Source organism: Capricornis sumatraensis, chromosome 9, assembly GCF_032405125.1.
Source record: "Capricornis sumatraensis isolate serow.1 chromosome 9, serow.2, whole genome shotgun sequence".
Classification (NCBI taxonomy): Eukaryota; Metazoa; Chordata; class Mammalia; order Artiodactyla; family Bovidae; genus Capricornis; species Capricornis sumatraensis.
In genome coordinates, this window is record NC_091077.1 from 62,226,248 (window position 1) to 62,244,402 (window position 18,155).

Here is an 18,155-nt window from a genome sequence, read left to right on the forward strand (position 1 = left end):
TAGCCAATAACCCATGTCTACCTCCAAGAGAACGCCTACCCTTCTCCACCTCCACAGGGGCAGGGGCCCCACTTCCCACTGGCTGCATATCTGCTGTAAGGCATCCTTCTAGGAGCTCCCCTTTATTAAGTTGGGAAAAAAAGGAACCTCACTTACTCACCTCTAACTACTTCTTACCTTTTGTGAGGATTCAGGGAGAGAGGAGGATTCTTTCAGAAAGGGTCAGAGAGGCAGAGATTCCTCAACCCCGAGGGAGTGAGATGCCTAAAGTCACGTGACCGTCAAACAGAACTGTGCGGCTAAAGAAGGCTTTGGAGGTTTCTCTTGTGTTCCATTCTCTGTCATTATCTCTGCTTCAGTGACAGATGAATGGGCCAAAATTTCCTCCTCCCTCAAAATTACAGCACTTTGCTCAAGCCATACCATTCTCTACATAATTATCTCATGTGCCACGAGCTTTATTTAGGTGATCGTACAGCCAACTGGTAGCATCTGAAACATATTTGTCTGGGTTCCTCCCTTACATGGTACCCTTTCCAAGGTCCTACATGCAATTTTGAATTTGTAATTTTGTGATCTTTTTCTTAAGGAGGCTCTCTCCACTGGTAACTGCTATCCCAACCCCCTTCCCAGTGGTATAAACTTCAGACTCCACAAAGCCTATCTACTTCTCCGGGTAGCACTGTTATTTTGTTTTTACAGATGTGGAAACTGAGGCTTAGGGAAGTAAAGAATAGCTTGCCCACAGCCACGGCAAATCCTCAGCAGACCCCAAACTCTAAGCTTTGACCACTACCCTGAACGTTTGGATTGAATCCTGGCCCCAGCCCTTCAAGTTTCTCGCCCTGAATCAACAGAAACACTCACCACGGTTTGAGAAACATCCTCTGTTCACTCATCTGGCACCATTACGTGGCAGTGCTCCTGGCCTGCGTGTGGGCAGGACGCACCCTCTGGTCTGCTTGTTGCTGTTGTTCAGTCATCCAGTCATGTCTGATTCTTTGTGACCCCATGGACTGCAGCATGCCAGGCCTTCCTGTCCCTCATCATCTCCTGGAGTTTGCCCAAGTTCATGTCCATTGCATTGGTGATGCCATCCAGCCATCTCATCCTTCTGTCTTCAGTCTTTCCCAGCATCAGGGTCTTTTCCAGTGAGTTGGCTGTTCGCATCAGGGGACCAAAGTATTGGAGCATCAGCATCAGTCCTTCCAATGAATATTCAGGGTTGATTTCTCCTTGCTGTCCAAGGGACTCTCAAGTCTTGTCCAGCACCACAGTTTGAAAACATCAATTCTAAGGCACTCTGCCTTGTTTATTGGTCCAGCTCTCACAACCATATGGAAAGACCATAGCCTTGAATATATGGACCTTTGTTGGCAAAGGAATGTCTTTGCTTTTCAACACATTGTCTAGGTTTGTCATAGATTTCCTGCCAAGAAGCAATTGTCCTCTAATTTCATGGCTGCAGTCACCATCCATAGTGATTTTACAGTCCAGGATAGCACTGAGATTCCATCTTATCCACCGATAGACCTTTGTTCTTGCTCAGGCCACAGGATCAGTAAGACTGTCAAGAACCTTGAGATGTTCAGATATAAGACTAGTTTCAGGGACTTCCCTGGTGGTCCAGCGGTTAGGACTCCATGATTTCACTGCGCTGGCCCCATGTTCAATTCCTGGTCTTTGGTGAAGTAAGATCCCACAAGTTGTGCTGAGGCAAAAAAAAAAAAAAAAGACTAGTTCTTGCTTTTCTCTCCAAGTTGCGAGAAGAACCCTGAGTTAATCTTCAAACTATTGAAAACAGGGCTGACTGAATAATCAGAATTTGGCTAGGTCCCTTCCCAGATATCACTGCTTAAAAGAAAACTTGCAGGGCACTGCCTGCAGTCTTTCAACTCATACTAGCCATCAGCCAGCAAGAGGGACTCTTCCAGGATGGAGCCTCCAAAATATACCTTTCTAACACTGGCCCAGGCATATGTAGCTCTGGCCTCTACTACAGCTCTACCATAAAGTTGCTGCCATCCGGGAAAGGTACTGCTCCTCTTCCCCCCTTGGAGAAATAGGTACTAGATTAGAGAGGACCTCCAAGGAACTGAGGACCCCAGGGTCTGGGCTTTTCATTCCCAGTGGATGCTGAGATGCAAGCCCAGCTTCCCTTGGGTTGGGACCCAGACAACTTAAGTGAGGACAGTCTAAACTGCTGGATGTCTCCATAGAGGGTGGAACAAATGGGATTTAAATAGTGAAAATTTTTTATGACCCTTTAGAGTAAACAGAGAACCCTTTTTTCAGTTTTTTATGGCAGCTTGGAAACTTGGAGTATTATCAGAATCATTTAGGGAGATAATAAAGTGCACAGAGATCCAGACTTATTGAAGTAGGGAGAATTTGGGCCTTTGTACTTTTACCAAGTTTCCCAGGTGGTTCTCATACTGGCCAGAGTTTGAGTTCCACTCAGGTGGTGCAGTGGTAAAGAATCTGCCTGCCAATGCAGGAGATGCAGGAGATGTGGGTTCAATTCCTGGATCAGGAAGATCGCCTGTAGTAGGAAATGGTAACCCATTCCAGGATTCATGGAAAATCCCATGGACAGAGCAGCCTGTTGGGCTATAGTTCATGAAGTTACAAAAGAGTCAGACATGACTTAGTGACTAAACCACAGTGCATAGTAGAAACTCCAAAGTTAAACAAACAAAAAATACCCTTCAACTTACATAGTTTATGTGTTTCAAGACTTTGGGGTTCCTTATGTAAATCAAATTTCCAAATGAATTTTCAGGCCTGCCATTCCAGTTCTACAAGGATTAGGCCATTAGCCAGTGCAATCGCCCACTGACTGCACCCCTGAAGGAAATTCAGGAAGCATTCTGTACTCTGACTTGGGTCTAGATACTTAAGATGCATATCTAAAGAATAATTTCAATGAACTCAGTTTCTTATATCTTCCAATCCAAAGAAAAATACTAAAAATTTTAACTTGGAATGTGTATTTTTTTGTGATTAGCAGTAGTCTTTTGATGTTTGTGTATGTTTTTTTCCAGCAGGAAAAACTCATATATCCTGGCTCCTCCTCCCTTATCTCTTTGGATCAGTTCCTCAGAAGTATCTGAGAGGCTGTCTCCTGGGCTATAGTCCTCAGTAAGGTCCCAGAATCAAACCTACCTCACAGCTTTGACATTGTGCATTTTTCTTTCAGTCATCAGTTCTGGTGACCATGAAAGGATTCAGAGAAGGCTTTTCTCCTTGGACTGAACTCTGTGAGGGTCCAGAGTCTTTGTACTAGCAGAGGCCCCGCATGCCTGTCTGCCTCTTTTGGTGTGTCTAGACAATTTGGGTAAAACTCCTGGATCTTCGATCTCCCATTATTGCCTGGTAATCTTGTTTTATTTGGTGGTGGATAAATTCCTCGCTGTGGGGAGTAGGTTTTGCTTGATCTTAGTTTTGGAAGAGAACGTGGATTGCCTCAGCTGAAAAACACTGAGTAGGTTTAGACTGAGTGATTAGGTAGGAGATTGGCCTGTTGATTTCCTGTTGAATTGGCTACTTTAACTGAGTCTGTCAGAATAAAAGTGGAAATGTTGCACAAGTTTTCAGCTCTGAAGAAAAAAAGGGACATCTCCTCCTGGCCAGCAATGACTTTCTCAGGCAGTGAGAAACTTGCAGGAGTGGTGGAGGCAAGTCCTCATACCTTGTAGCAGTCCTGTAGAGAAACCCAGTTATTTAGTTTTTAAAAAAGAACTTGTTCCTCTGGGGAACCACATTTAACAGCTGGCCACTGAATGATCTGAGCACTGTGGTCTTAGACTACCAGAGGGAAAAATCAAGACAGGTAAACGAGCTGCAAGAACTCTACAGTGACACCTAGAGGAGTTAAGCTCACAGACAATACACTGGTCCACCACATAATTAGTACATAATTAGTAGCAGGTTTTTCCTGACAAACCAACAAATAGGAAACAAAGCTTTAAAAAAAAAAAAAAAAGGAGCAACAGATTGCTAGTTTCCCACTATCCATCCAACTAACACTCCAGCCCAGTTCACGTAAGTTACCTATGGAAATTATCCTTTCAAATACTTAATTCAGACAATTGTTATTTAATCGCTCAGTTGTATCCAACTCTGCAATCCCATGGACTGCAGCATGCCAGGCTTCCTTGTCCTTCACTATCTCCTGAGGTTTGCTCAAACTCATGTCCATTGAGTCAATGATGCCACTGAACCATCTCATCCTCTGTAGGCCTTTTCTCCTCCTACCCTCAATCTTTCCCAGCATCAGGGTCTTTTCCAATGAGTTAGTTCTTCACACCAGGTTGCCAAAGTATTGGAACTTCAGTTTCAGCATCAGTCCTTCCAATGAATATTCAGGACTGATTTCCTTTAGGACTGACTGGTTTGATCTCCTTGTTGTCCAAGGGATTCTCAAGAGTCTTCTCCAGCACCACAACGTGAAAGCATCAGTTCTTCAGTGCTCAGCCTTCTTTATGGTCCAACTCTCTTCACTTGTTAAAGAAACTGAAATATATCTGTATATGCTAACATGGAGGCATGTTCAGGAAATATTATTGTGAAATATGAAATGCTCAACACATTAAATATATCATTTTTCTAAAAATAAGAAGGAAACCACATATACACAGAATCACAGACTAACATGCAAACATAGAAAATACACATACAAACATACACACTGCTTTGGTCTGAATGTTTGTATCCCTCTGAAATTCATATATTAAAATCCTAATGCCCAATGTGATGATACTAGCATATATGGCCTTTAAGAGATGATTAGGTTATGAGGGTGGAGGCTTCATGAATGAGATTAATACTTTTGGAAAAGTAACCCAAGACAAAATGAGAAATCACAATCCACAAGAAGGTCCTCACCTGACCACGCTACTGCTCCGATCTTGGTGCTCCAGCCTCTAAAATTATGAGAAATAAAATTCTGTTATTATAAGCCACCTCATCTGAGGCATTTCATGTAGCAGAGTGAATGGACAAAGACATACACATTATATCCATGTTCATATATGCTCAAAAAAGGTCTGAAAGAATTTATAATAGTTCCTTCTATACTGTAGAAGTATAGGTGGAGACCTATGGGTGGAAAATTTTGTTTTAATTTTAAATGTTTTGATTTTCAAAGATATACATGCTATTTCTGCAGCAAAATCAAATATTTTGAAAATAAGAATGAAAGTGAAAGTGTTAGTGGCTCAGTCCTGTCCAACTCTTTGTGACTCCATGGACTATATGTAGCCCACCAGGCTCTTCTGTCCATGAAATTCTCCAGGAAAGAATAGTGGGTAGCCATTCCCTTCTCCAGGGGATCTTCCCAACCTAGGGATCAAACTTGGGTCTCTCACATTGCAGGCAGATATTTTACCATATGAGCGAGGGTGTTATAGGCCAATATCTTTGATGAATATAGATGCAAAATGTCTCAATAAAATATTAGCAAACTCAGTCCAATAACACATAAAAAATATCATGCACCTGACCAAACTGGAGTCATCCCAGGGTCACCAGGATGGTTCAATATACACAAATCAATTGTTGTGATGTACCACATTAAAAAAAAAAAAGATGACAAAAACCACCTGATAATCTCAATAGATGCAGAAAAAGCATTTGCTAAAAATTCAACATCCATTCATGATAAAAACTCTCACCAAAGTGGGCAGAGAGGAACATATCTCAACATAATAAAAGCTATTTATGACAAACCCACAACAAATAGAATACTCAATAGTGAAAAACTGAAAACCTTCCTACTAAAATCTGGAGCCAGACAAAGATGCCCACTCTCACCACTTTTATTCAACATAGTATCTGAAGTCCTAGCCACAGCAAAAGAAAAAGAAATAAAATGTATCAAATAGGAAGAGAAGAGGTAAAATTGTTGTTATCACATTTGGAAAACCCTAAAGACTCCACACAGAAGTTACTAGAACTGATAAATGAATTCAGCAAAGTAGTAGGATACAATATTAATGTACAGAAATCTGTTGTATTTCTTTACACTAACAATAAAATATCAAAAAGGAATGCAAAAAAGAAACAAACCCTTTTAAAACTGCATAAAAATACTTAGGAATAAACCTGACCAAGGAGATGAAAGGCTTATATGCTAAGAACTATAAAACATTAATAAAGGAAAATTTACATGGAACCATAAAAGACCCCAAATTGCCAAAACAATCCTGAGGAAAAAGAACAAAGCAGGAGGCATAATCCCCCCAAAACTTTAGATAATACCCAAAGCTATAGTAATCAAGACAACATGATACGGGTACAAAAAACAGATCTATGGATCAATGGGACAGAACAGAGAGTCCAGAAATAAACCCACACATCTTAAGTCATTTAACTTTTGACAGAGGAGGCAAGAATATATGATGGAGGAAACACAGTCTCTTTAGCAAGTGATGTTGGGAAAGCTGGACAGCCACATGTAAATTAATGAAGTTAGAACACACCCTCCTACCATACACAAAAACAAACTCAAAATGGCTTAAAGACTTAAATATAAGACATTATGCTGTAAAACTCTAGAACATAAGCAAAATATTCTCTGACATAAATTACACCAATGTTTTCTTCAGCCTCTCTCCCAAGGCAATAGAGATTAAAGGCAAAAATAAACAAATGGGACCTAACCAAACTTACAAGCTTTGGCACAGCAAAGAAAAACATTAACAAATGAAAAGATAACTGGGAGAAAATATTTGCAAATGATGTGACTGACAAAGGCTTAATTTACAAATTTCCAAACAGCTCATACAATTCACTAACAAAAAGACCAAGTGACCCAATCAAAAAAATGGGCAGAATATCTAAATAGACATTTCTCCAAAGAAGACATACAGATGGCCAACAGGCATATCTGGAACAAGGTCTGACACTCAGTAAGTAAGTGTTCAATGAATAAGTCTGGAGGACTCCAGTTACTCATAAGCTTTGAGGAACTCTCTTCTGTCAGGTCATCAATTCATCATCTTCTGGAATTGTGACACTAGATGGAGACTGAGCCATCAGGCCTTGAAAACTGCTTCAGCAGAAAGCGTGTAGGAAAGCTCTATGCCTAGCCCTCAGCAAAGGTTTGCTGTATAAAGGAAGGAAGCAACAGAAGCTCTCTACATTTATGAGGACTTCTAGCTTTTGTCTCCCCCTCTCAGATGTCAAACGTTCACAAGTATGTAAATACAAATCAGGCATAGACAGACAAGGGAGTTTAAATAGCGAGTAAACATATGAAGAGATGATCAACTGTATGGAAACAATGAAATGAATCTTCTTTTTCTTAAAAGGCAGGTTGGAAAGCATAAAATGTAAAACATAAAAGAGGTTTAACAATAGCAGGTGCTGGCAAAGGTGTGAGGAAAGAAGTCCTTTCATACTCTGTTCAGTTCAGTTCAGTTCAGTCGCCCAGTCGTGTCTGACTCTTTGCGACCCCACGAACCACAGCACGTCAGGTCTCCCTGTCCAATACCAATTCCTCGAGCCGACCCAAACCCATGTTCATTGAGTCGGTGATGCCATCCAACCATCTCATCCTCTGTCATCCCCTTCTCCTCCTGCCCTCAATCTTTCCCAGCATCAGGGTCTTTTCAAATGAGTCAGCTCTTTGCATGAGGTGGCCAAAGTATTGGAGTTTCAGCTTCAATATCACTCCTTCCAATGAACACCCAGAACTGATCTCCTTTAGGATGGACTAGTTGGACCTCCTTGCAGTCCAAGGGACCCTCAAGAGTCTTCTCCAACACCACAGTTCAAAATCATCAATTCTTCAGCGCTCAGCTTTCTTCACAGTCAACTCTCACATCCATACATGACCACTGGAAAAACCATAGCCTTGACTAGATGGACCTTTGTTGGCAAAGTAATGTCTCTGCTTTTGAATATGCTATCTAGGTTGCTCATAACTTTCCTTCCAAGGAGTAAGCGTCTTTCCATTTCATGGCTGCAATCAACATCTGCAGTGATTTTGCAGCCCCCCAAAATAAAGTCTCTCATTCTTTCCACTGTTTCCCCATCTATTTGTCATGAAGTGATGGGATCAGATGCCATGATCTTCATTTTCTGAATGTTGAGCTTTAAGCCAACTTTTTCACTCTCTTTTTTCACTTACATCAAGAGGCTCTTTAGTTCTTCACTTCCTGCCAAAAAGGTGGTGTCATCTGCACATCTGAGGTTATTGATATTTCTCCCTGCAATCTTGATTTCAGCTTGTGCTTCATCCAGTCCAGCATTTCTCATGATGTACTCTGCATATAAGTTGAATAAGCAGGGTGACAATATACAGCCTTGACACACTCCTTTCCATATTTGGAACTAGTCTGTTGTTCCATGTCCAGTTCTAACGGTTGCTTTTTGACATGCATATAGGTTTCTCAAGAGGCAGGTCAGGTGGTCTGGTATTCCCATCTTTTTCAGAATTTTCCACAGTTTATTGTGATCCACACAGTCAAAGGCTTTGGCATAGTCAATAAAACAGAAGTAGATGTTTTTCTGGAACTCCCTTGCTTTTTCAATGATCCAGTGGATATCGGCAATTTGATCTCTGGTTCCTCTGCCTTTTCTAAAACCAGCTTGAACATCTGGAAGTTCACGGTTCACATATTATTGATCCTGGCTTGGAGAATTTTGAGCATTGCTTTGCTAGCATGTGAGATGTGTGCAACTGTGTGGTAGTTAGAGCATTCTTTGGCATTGCCTTTCTTTGGGACTGGGGTGAAAACTGACCTTTTCCAGTCCTGTGGCTACTGCTGAGTTTTCCAAGTTTGCTGGCATATTGAGTGCAGCACTTTCACAGCATCATCTCTTTTTTTTTAATTTATTTTTTAATTTTTTTTACTTTACAATACTGCATTGGTTTTGTCATACATCAACATGAATCTGCCACGGGTGTACATAAATTCCCACTCCTGAACCCCCCTCCCACCTCCCTCCGCATACCATCCCTCTGGGTTATCCCAGTGCACCAGCCCCAAGCATCCTGTATCCTGCATCGAACCTAGACTGGCAATTCTTTTCTTATATGATATTATACATGTTTCAATGCCATTCTCCCAAATCATCCCGCCCTCTCCCTCTCCCACAGAGTCAAAAAGTCTGTTCTGTACGTCTGCCTCTCTTTTGCTGTCTCGCATACAGGGTTATCGTTACCATCTTTCTAAATTCCATATATTTCACAGCATCATCTTTTATGATTTGAAATAGCTCAACTGGAATTCCATCCCCTCCACTAGCTTTGTTTGTAGTGATGCTTCCTAAGGCCCACTTGACTTTGCATTCCAGGATGTCTGGCTCTAGGTGAGTGATTACACCATCGTGGTTATCTGGGTCATGAAGATCTTTTTTGCAAAGTTTTTCTTTATTCTTGCCACTTCTTTTTAATACCTTCTGCTTCTGTTAGGTCCATACCATTTCTGTCCTTTATTGAGCCCGTCTTTGCATGAAATGTTCCCTTGGTATCTCTAATTTTCTTGAAGAGATCTCTAGTATTTCCCATTCTATTGTTTTCCTTTATTTCTTTGCACTGATCACTAAGGAAGGCTTTCTTATCTCTCCTTGCTATTCTTTGGAACTCTGCATTCAAATGGAAACCACAAAAACCATAATCACAGAAAACTAACCAATCTGATCACATGGACCATAGCCTTGTCTAACTCAATGAAACTATGAGCTATGCCATGTAGGGCCACCCAAGACGGACTGGTCATGGTGAAGAGTTCTGACAAAACGTGGTCCACCAGAAAAGGAAATGGCAAACCACTTCAGTATTCTTTCCTTGAGAACCCCATGAACAGAATGAAAAGGCAAAATGATAGGATACTGAAAGATGAACTCTCCAGGTTGGTAGGTGCCCAATATGCTACTGGAGATCAGTGGAGAAATAATTCCAGAAAGAATGAAGAGATGGAGCCAAAGGAAAAACAACACCAGTTGTGGATGTGAATGGTGTGTGTAAAGTCCATGCTGTAAAGAGCAATATTGCATAGGAACCTAGAATGTTAGGTCCATGAATCAAGGCAAATTGGAAGTGGTCAAACAGGAGATGACAAGAGTGAACATCAACATTTTAGGAATCAGTGAACTAAAATGGACTGGAATGGGCGAATTTTACTCAGATGACCATTATATCTACTACTGTGGGCAAGAATCCCTTAGAAGAAATGGAATAGCCATCATAGTCAACAAGAGTCCGAAATGCAGTACTTGGATGTGACCACAAAAGCAACAGAAAGATCTCTGTTCATTTCTAAGGCAAACCATTCAATGTCACAGTAATCCAAGTCTATGCCCTAACCAGTAATGCTGAAGAAGCTGAAGTTGAATGGTTCTATGAGGACCTACAAGACCTTCTAGAACTGACACCCAAAAAAGATGTCCTTTTTATTATAGGGGACTGGAATGCAAAAGTAGGAAGTCAAGAAATACATGGAGTAACAGGCAAATTTGGCCTTGGAGTACAAAATGAAGCAGGGCAAAGGCTAATAGTTTTGCCAAAAGAATGCATTGGTCATAGCAAACACCCTCTTCCAACAACACAAGAGAAGACTCTACACATGGACATCACCATATGGTCAATTCCGAAATCAGATTGAGTATATTCTTTGCATCCAAAGACAGAGAAGCTCTGTACAGTCAGCAAAAACAAGACCAGGATCTGACAGCCGGAGTTCAGATCATGAACTCCTTATTGCCAAATTGAGACTTAAATTGAAGAAAGTAGGGGAAACCACCATACCATTCAGGTATGACCTAAATCAAATCCCTTATGATTATACAGTGGAAGTGAGAAATAAATTCAAGGGATTAGATCTGATAGACAGAGTGCCTGAAAAACTATGGACAGAGATTCGTGACACTGTACAGGAGGCAGTGATCAAGACCATCCTTAAGAAAAAGAAATGCAAAAAGGCAGAATGGTTCTCTAAGGAGACCTTACAAGCAGCTATGAAAAGAGAAGCCAAAAGAAAAGGAGAAAAGGAAAGATATAAGCATCTGAATGCAGAGTTCCAAAGAATAGCAAGGAGAGATAAGAAAGCCTTCCTTAGTGATCAGTGCAAAGAAATAAAGGAAAACAATAGAATGGGAAATACTAGAGATCTCTTCAAGAAAATTAGAGATACCAAGGGAACATTTCATGCAAAGACGGGCTCAATAAAGGACAGAAATGGTATGGACCTAACAGAAGCAGAAGGTATTAAAAAGAAGTGGCAAGAATAAAGAAAAACTTTGCAAAAAAGATCTTCATGACCCAGATAACCACGATGGTGTAATCACTCACCTAGAGCCAGACATCCTGGAATGCAAAGTCAAGTGGGCCTTAGGAAGCATCACTACAAACAAAGCTAGTGGAGGGGATGGAATTCCAGTTGAGCTATTTCAAATCATAAAAGATGATGCTGTGAAATATATGGAATTTAGAAAGATGGTAACGATAACCCTGTATGCGAGACAGCAAAAGAGAGGCAGACGTACAGAACAGACTTTTTGACTCTGTGGGAGAGGGAGAGGGCGGGATGATTTGGGAGAATGGCATTGAAACATGTATAATATCATATAAGAAAAGAATTGCCAGTCTAGGTTCGATGCAGGATACAGGATGCTTGGGGCTGGTGCACTGGGATAACCCAGAGGGATGGTATGCGGAGGGAGGTGGGAGGGGGGTTCAGGAGTGGGAATTTATGTACACCCGTGGCAGATTCATGTTGATGTATGGCAAAACCAATGCAGTATTGTAAAGTAAAAAAATTTAAAAAATAAATTAAAAAAAAGAGATGATGCTGTGAAAGTGCTGCACTCAATATGCCAGCAAACTTGGAAAACTCAGCAGTAGCCACAGGACTGGAAAAGGTCAGTTTTCACCCCAGTCCCAAAGAAAGGCAATGCCAAAGAATGCTCAAACTACCACACAGTTGCACACATCTCACATGCTAGCAAAGCAATGCTCAATATTCTCCAAGCCAGGATCAATAATATGTGAACCGTGAACTTCCAGATGTTCAAGCTGGTTTTAGAAAAGGTAGAGGAACCAGAGATCAAATTGCCGATATCCACTGGATCATTGAAAAAGCAAGGGAGTTCCAGAAAAACATCTACTTCTGTTTTATTGACTATGTCAAAGCCTTTCCACTGGTCATGTATGGATGTGAGAGTTGGACTGTGAAGAAAGCTGAGCGCTGAAGAATTGATGCGTTTGAACTGTGGTGCTGGAGAAGACTCTTGAGAGTCCCTTGGACTGCAAGGAGATCCAACCAGTCCATCCTAAAGGAGATCAGCCCTGGGATTTCTTTGGAAGGAATGATGCTAAAGCTGAAACTCCAGTATTTTGGCCACCTCATGTGAAGAGTTGACTCACTGGAAAAGACTCTGATGCTGGGAGGGATTGGGGGCAGGAGGAGAAGGGGACGACAGAGGATGAGATGGCTAGATGGCATCACTGACTCGATAGACGTGAGTCTGAGTGAACTCTGGGAGTTGGTGATGGACTGGGAGGCCTGGCGTGCTGCAATTCATGGGGTCCCAAAGAATTGGACATGACTGAGTGACTGAACTGAACTGAAACCTTTGACTGTGTGGATCACAACAAACTGTGGCATATTCTTCACGAGACAGGAATACTGGACCACCTGACCTGCCTCTTGAGAACACTGTATGCATGTCAGGAAGGTACAGTTAGAACTGGACATGGAACAACAGACTGTTTCCAAATAGGAAACATCAAGGCTGTATATTGTCACCCTGCTTATTTCACTTTTATGCAGAGTACGTCATGAAAAACACTGGGCTGGATGAAGCACAAGCTGAAATCAAGATTGCTGGGAGAAATATCAATAACCTCAGATATGCAGATAACACCACCCTTATGGCAGAAAGCGAAGAAGAACTAAAGAGCCTCTTGATGAAAGTGAAAGAGGAGAGTGAAAAAGTTGGCTTAAAACTCAACATTCAGAAAACTAAGATCATGGCATCTAGTTCCATCACTTCGTGGCAAATAGGTGGGGAAACAATTGAAACAATGACAGGCTTTCTTTTGGGGGGCTCCAAAATCACTGCAGATGGTGACTGCAGCCATAAAATTAAGAAACACTTACTCCATCAAAGAAAAGTTATGACCAACATAGACAGCATATTAAAAAGCAGAGACATTACTTTGCCAACAAAGTCCATCTAGTCAAGGCTATGGTTTTTCCAGTAGTCACGTATAGATGTGAGAGTTGGACTATAAAGAAAGCTGAGCACTGAAGAATTGATGCTTTTTAACTGTGGTGTTGGAGAAGACTCTTGAGAGTCCCATGGACTGCAAGAAGATCCAACTAGTCTATCCTAAAGAAATCAGTCCTGAATATTCATTGGAAGGACTGATGCTGAAGCTGAAACTCCAATACTGTGGCCACCTGATGGGAAGAAGTGACTCATTTGAAAAGACCCTGATGCTGGAAAAGATTGAAGGTGGGAGGAGAAGGGGCCGATGGAGGTTGCGATGATTGGATGGCATCACAGACTCAGTGGACATGAGCTTGAATAAACTCCTGGAGTTGGTAATGGACAGGGAGGCCTGGCTTGCTGCAGTCCATGGGGTCACAAAGAGTTGGATACGACTGAGTGACTGAACTGAACTGCACTGAACAGTCCTGGTTATGGTTCAAGTCTCAGGGGCTTCAGTGATGCCTCTCTCTTTCCTGATCAGAATTAATTCTCCTTTTGAGTTCCTTTTTGACAACTTATCTAAGGACCAATTCAAGAGAATAGTATTTATTTAATGCTGTTCTTTCTTTTCTTTTTTATAAATGATGAGTATGGATTACTGAGAAAATTAAGTCTCAGTGATCAGATTATATTTTTCTAAACATAGGTGGCTCAGCTGGTAAAGAATCTGCTGCCTGCAATGTGAATGACCTGGGTTCGATCCCTGGGTTGGGAAGATCCCCTGGAGAAGGGAACAGCTACCCACTCCAGTATTTTGGCCTGGAGAATTCAAAGGACTATGTATAGTCCATGGGGTTGCAAAGGGTCAGACATGACTGAATGATTTTCACAAACATTATTTATATATTAGATTAAGAATGTGAATTTCTGTTCTTTAGGGCCATACTTACAATAGCCACAAATCAATTAGGGGGGGCTTCCCTGGTAGCTCTGATGGTAAAGAATCCGCCTGGAATGCAGGAGACCCTGGTTCGATACCTGGGTTGGGAAGCTTCCCTGGAGAAGGGAAAGTCTACCCATTCCAGTATTGTGGCCTGGAGAATTCCATGGGGTCATATTGAGTTGGACAAGACTGAGCAACTTTCACGTTCACATAAGAAAAAAAGATATGTCTTGGTTTAGATTTTCTTTTTTTTAAGAAAGAGGGATGACATGTATGGGGTTGCATTTTCAGGGGTCCAGTTCTTTCCATGGTGCAGCTTGCTGGCATTTCTTCTCTATGCTGAAGAAATTCTCAGTCATGCCATTACTAATCTCCTCTGTTGAGGAGAAGCCAGCCACACCCTGTACATCATCATTCTGTCTCTGGGGACTGAACTCACTCACTAGCAGCTGCAGAAGCTGAGGATGATGCTTACCTGGGTGGTGGCCCCAAATTTGTGGCAGCTTGAGGCCCAGAGCCTTCTGCATGCTCTAGTGATTGCCAACATCCCTCCATATAGGATGAGTGGATGTGGCCTTGGCATGGTCTCATATTTTGTTCTTCAAAGGCAAAACCTGCGAATGGAAGGACCATAATTACTCAGTGGTCCCCATTTATGTTGAGATCCCATTTACCCACTGTTTATCATTCTATATTTATTCATTTCAGCCAATAAAAAGCTCAATACAGAAAAACAAACAAACAAAATAAAACAGGTTCCCCGGTTGCCTACTGGTTAGGATTCCGGGCTTTCACTGCTATGGTCTAGGTTCAATCCCTGGTCAAGAAACTGAGATCCTGAAAGCCTTGAAGTACAGCCAAAAAAAAAGAAAAAAGAGAAAAAAAAAAAAAAAGCCAAACTCCAATACATGACACCACTAGGTTCAAGAAACTATTGAACTATAATAGTAACAATTACTAAAAAGGCCTTAAGAGTCTTGTACTCCAGCCACGGTGTAGACTGCACTGGCACCAGGACTGAAGAAAACTTTTTCCTTATTTGTGGTACGTTAGTTGTCTAGAAAACTCTACATGTTCATCCTTTATTCCAGCTAACTATCCTTCTATGCTCAGTGAAGGCTCTACTTCTGAGCAGTTCTGTGGCCCATGGATTATGATGATGATGATAGCTGTTAGAGAAAATCACTGTTCAAGTGTGTTAATCTAAGTTGGTGTCTTTGTAGGAGTTGTGCTTCTAGGCTCAGACCACCTGGGGGAGCACCACCCCTAATTTTAGGTCTGGAAAGTGACCTAGCAGCACAGATTTGCAGTCCAAAGTATAATTTTGGATTCCTTTTCCATGGGGAGAGAGGGGAGAGACTCTTACATACCAGAATATGCAGTGGATCTTGTCCAAAGGATGAAAAAGGAATGCAGATTGCACTGGCACCAGGACTGAAGAAATCTTTTTCCTTATTTGTGTTATGAGTTGGTTGTCTAGAAAACTCTCTACATGTTCATCCTTTATTCCAGTTCCAGCTCTCTGAGACCTATGATTCTGTGTCTCAGAGTAGGAATGTGGGAGCATCAGCTCTGAATGATGGTTCAGGCAGCCTTGCTCGTGTGTGTGTGTGCGTGTGTGCGTGCGTGCGTGTGTGCGTGTGTGTGTATGTGTGGAGAGAGAGAGAGAGAGAGCAGCAGGGGAGCTGGTGGTGAGGAGATCCAGAGACAGTTCTGTCAAAGGAGAACTAAAAAGGAAACTGAAGATAAAAGGAGACAAGAAGGAGAAGTTGAGAAGGAAACATGGATCTGAGAGCTGGGGGATAGGAGCTTAAGCCTTGGCTTTAGAATTTAACAGCCCTTTGCTCTCTGACAAGCTACATGGCTTCTAGCCTTTGTTTTCATTATCTGTGAGTGGATGCGAGCACATACATTCAGTGCTGATTTTTTTCCAATAATTTTTCTCTTGCTGGATTAGCTCTAGCACTCAAATGTGTCAAGTAAGAGCATACCAAAGTAAATAGATTTTTAATATGATGTTTCATAGGTTGTTTAAATAGGCTGACTTGTTGGCAGGAATTGTCACAGAAGTCTTTATTTCTCCCATTTTATAGATGGATAAAATGAGGGCTACTGAAAAGAGAAGATTTAACATTCCACATCTTTCTGTCAGATATTTTCCCCTGGCATGTTAGAGGATGAGGGAGCTGTATGGCCAGAGATGCTTAGCCTTCTCATCTGATGCCTTCACTTTACAGATGGGGAGCATGAGGCTCAGAGAGACTATCAATGATCATAGTAATAAGGTTTCTCATTTAATACTGACAATGTGAGCAGCTAGCATTTCTTAGGTATGTATGACGGGCCAGGCAATGTACAAAGTGCTGTAAATGAACTGTTTAGTTCTCACCACAATCCTACCAAGTAGGGATAATTATCTTTATTTTAAAGATAAGAAAATCGAGACCCAGGGACTCTCTTGCTTTAGTTTCTCCATCCATAAAGCAAGGAAACTGAACTGAAACAGCATGTCTGGAACTTAAGTCATTTATCACATATGTGTTCTATTTATATTATTTTTCTCATCAAGTCAATAATTTAAAATTATTTTATTTTATTTGAATTTCAGGGTAGTTTATTGTGTAGCATTATCACAGTAGCTAACTGATATAAGTAGGCTGTAATAAAATTAAATTTTAAAAAGAAGTATTATAACTCAATTCTAAGCCACCATGGATTGAACATATTAACACAAATACATTATTATGAAAGTAAATAGGGGCTGCCCTGATGGTCCAGTGGTTAAGAATCTCCCTTGCCATTCAGAGGACGCTGGTTTGATCCCTGATCCAGGAAGATCCCACATGCCATGGGGCAACTAAGCCCGTGGGCAACAATTACCAAGACTAAGTGGCAAAGCTACTGAAGCCCGCACACCTAGAGCCCATGCTCTGCAACAAGAGAAGCCACTGCAATAAGAAGCCTGCGCACGGCAGCTAGAGAGTAGCCCCTGCTCACCATGGCTAGAGAAAGCCCATGTGAAGCAATAAAGACCCAGCACACCTATAAATAAATAAATAAATATATATAAAAGAAAGTAAATAAATGTTACCCATCTCCCCACTAAGTTCATCACACACATGTGTCAGAGACACCCTGAACAACCACCGAATTAAAGAGCTTCCAGATGCAGTCCTATCTCTGACTGTCTGTGAACACTGACTCCTGGAGGCTGGTGGGGCCTGACATTGAAGAACAATACTCTTTAAGAGACATCAGCCATGAAAAGGAACAAATTGACTTCCAGGTCAATTCCACTGTGAACAAAATGACTTCCAGGCAATTTACAACAAATGGGACTCCAGAAGCCTCCAAAGGTTCTTCATTCTTTCTGGCTAACGGGATATACTTTTGCAGCCAGGCAAGTGGTAAGTGGATGACCTTCTCCTGGGGGGTTTCCATCGTGGCTCAGGTGGGTTGGGGGGTGGCCCCCAGGAGATAAAGGCTATCTGAAGCATTCCCACACAGCGTCCTTTCCTTACCTTGTTTTTAGCTCTTGAGAAGAAGAAACATTAGCAGGTATTCCAACTCAAGCTTGTGGCACTCAATAGGCTTTGGGTCCAGCAGCATTATCGGGGGTGTGTAATCCATACATGCAGTTATAAAGTACTTTGGAGTGTTGGGACTCAGAGTACTGTTTGAGGACCAGCAGTGTTGGCCTCACTTGGAGGCTTGTTAGGAAAGTAGAATCTCAGGTGGCACCCAGACTGCTGAACCAGAACCCGACTTGTAACAAGGCCCCCAAGTGATTTGTGTGCACATCGGAGTTCGCTCTGAGTTGCTGCTGGTCTGAAAACCACACTCTGCATAGCAAGCCTTCACCCCTATACTTGGCTGATCATTCAAATCAACTGGGGAACTCTAAACTCCCCATATTCCTAGATTCCAAATTCCAGAGATTCAGATCCTGTACAACCAGGGAAGGTTCCTGGGAGTCTATTATTAGACAAGGTCTCAAAGTGATTCTGAAGCTTAGCCAAGTTTGGAGGAAGTAACAGCTTGTATTTAG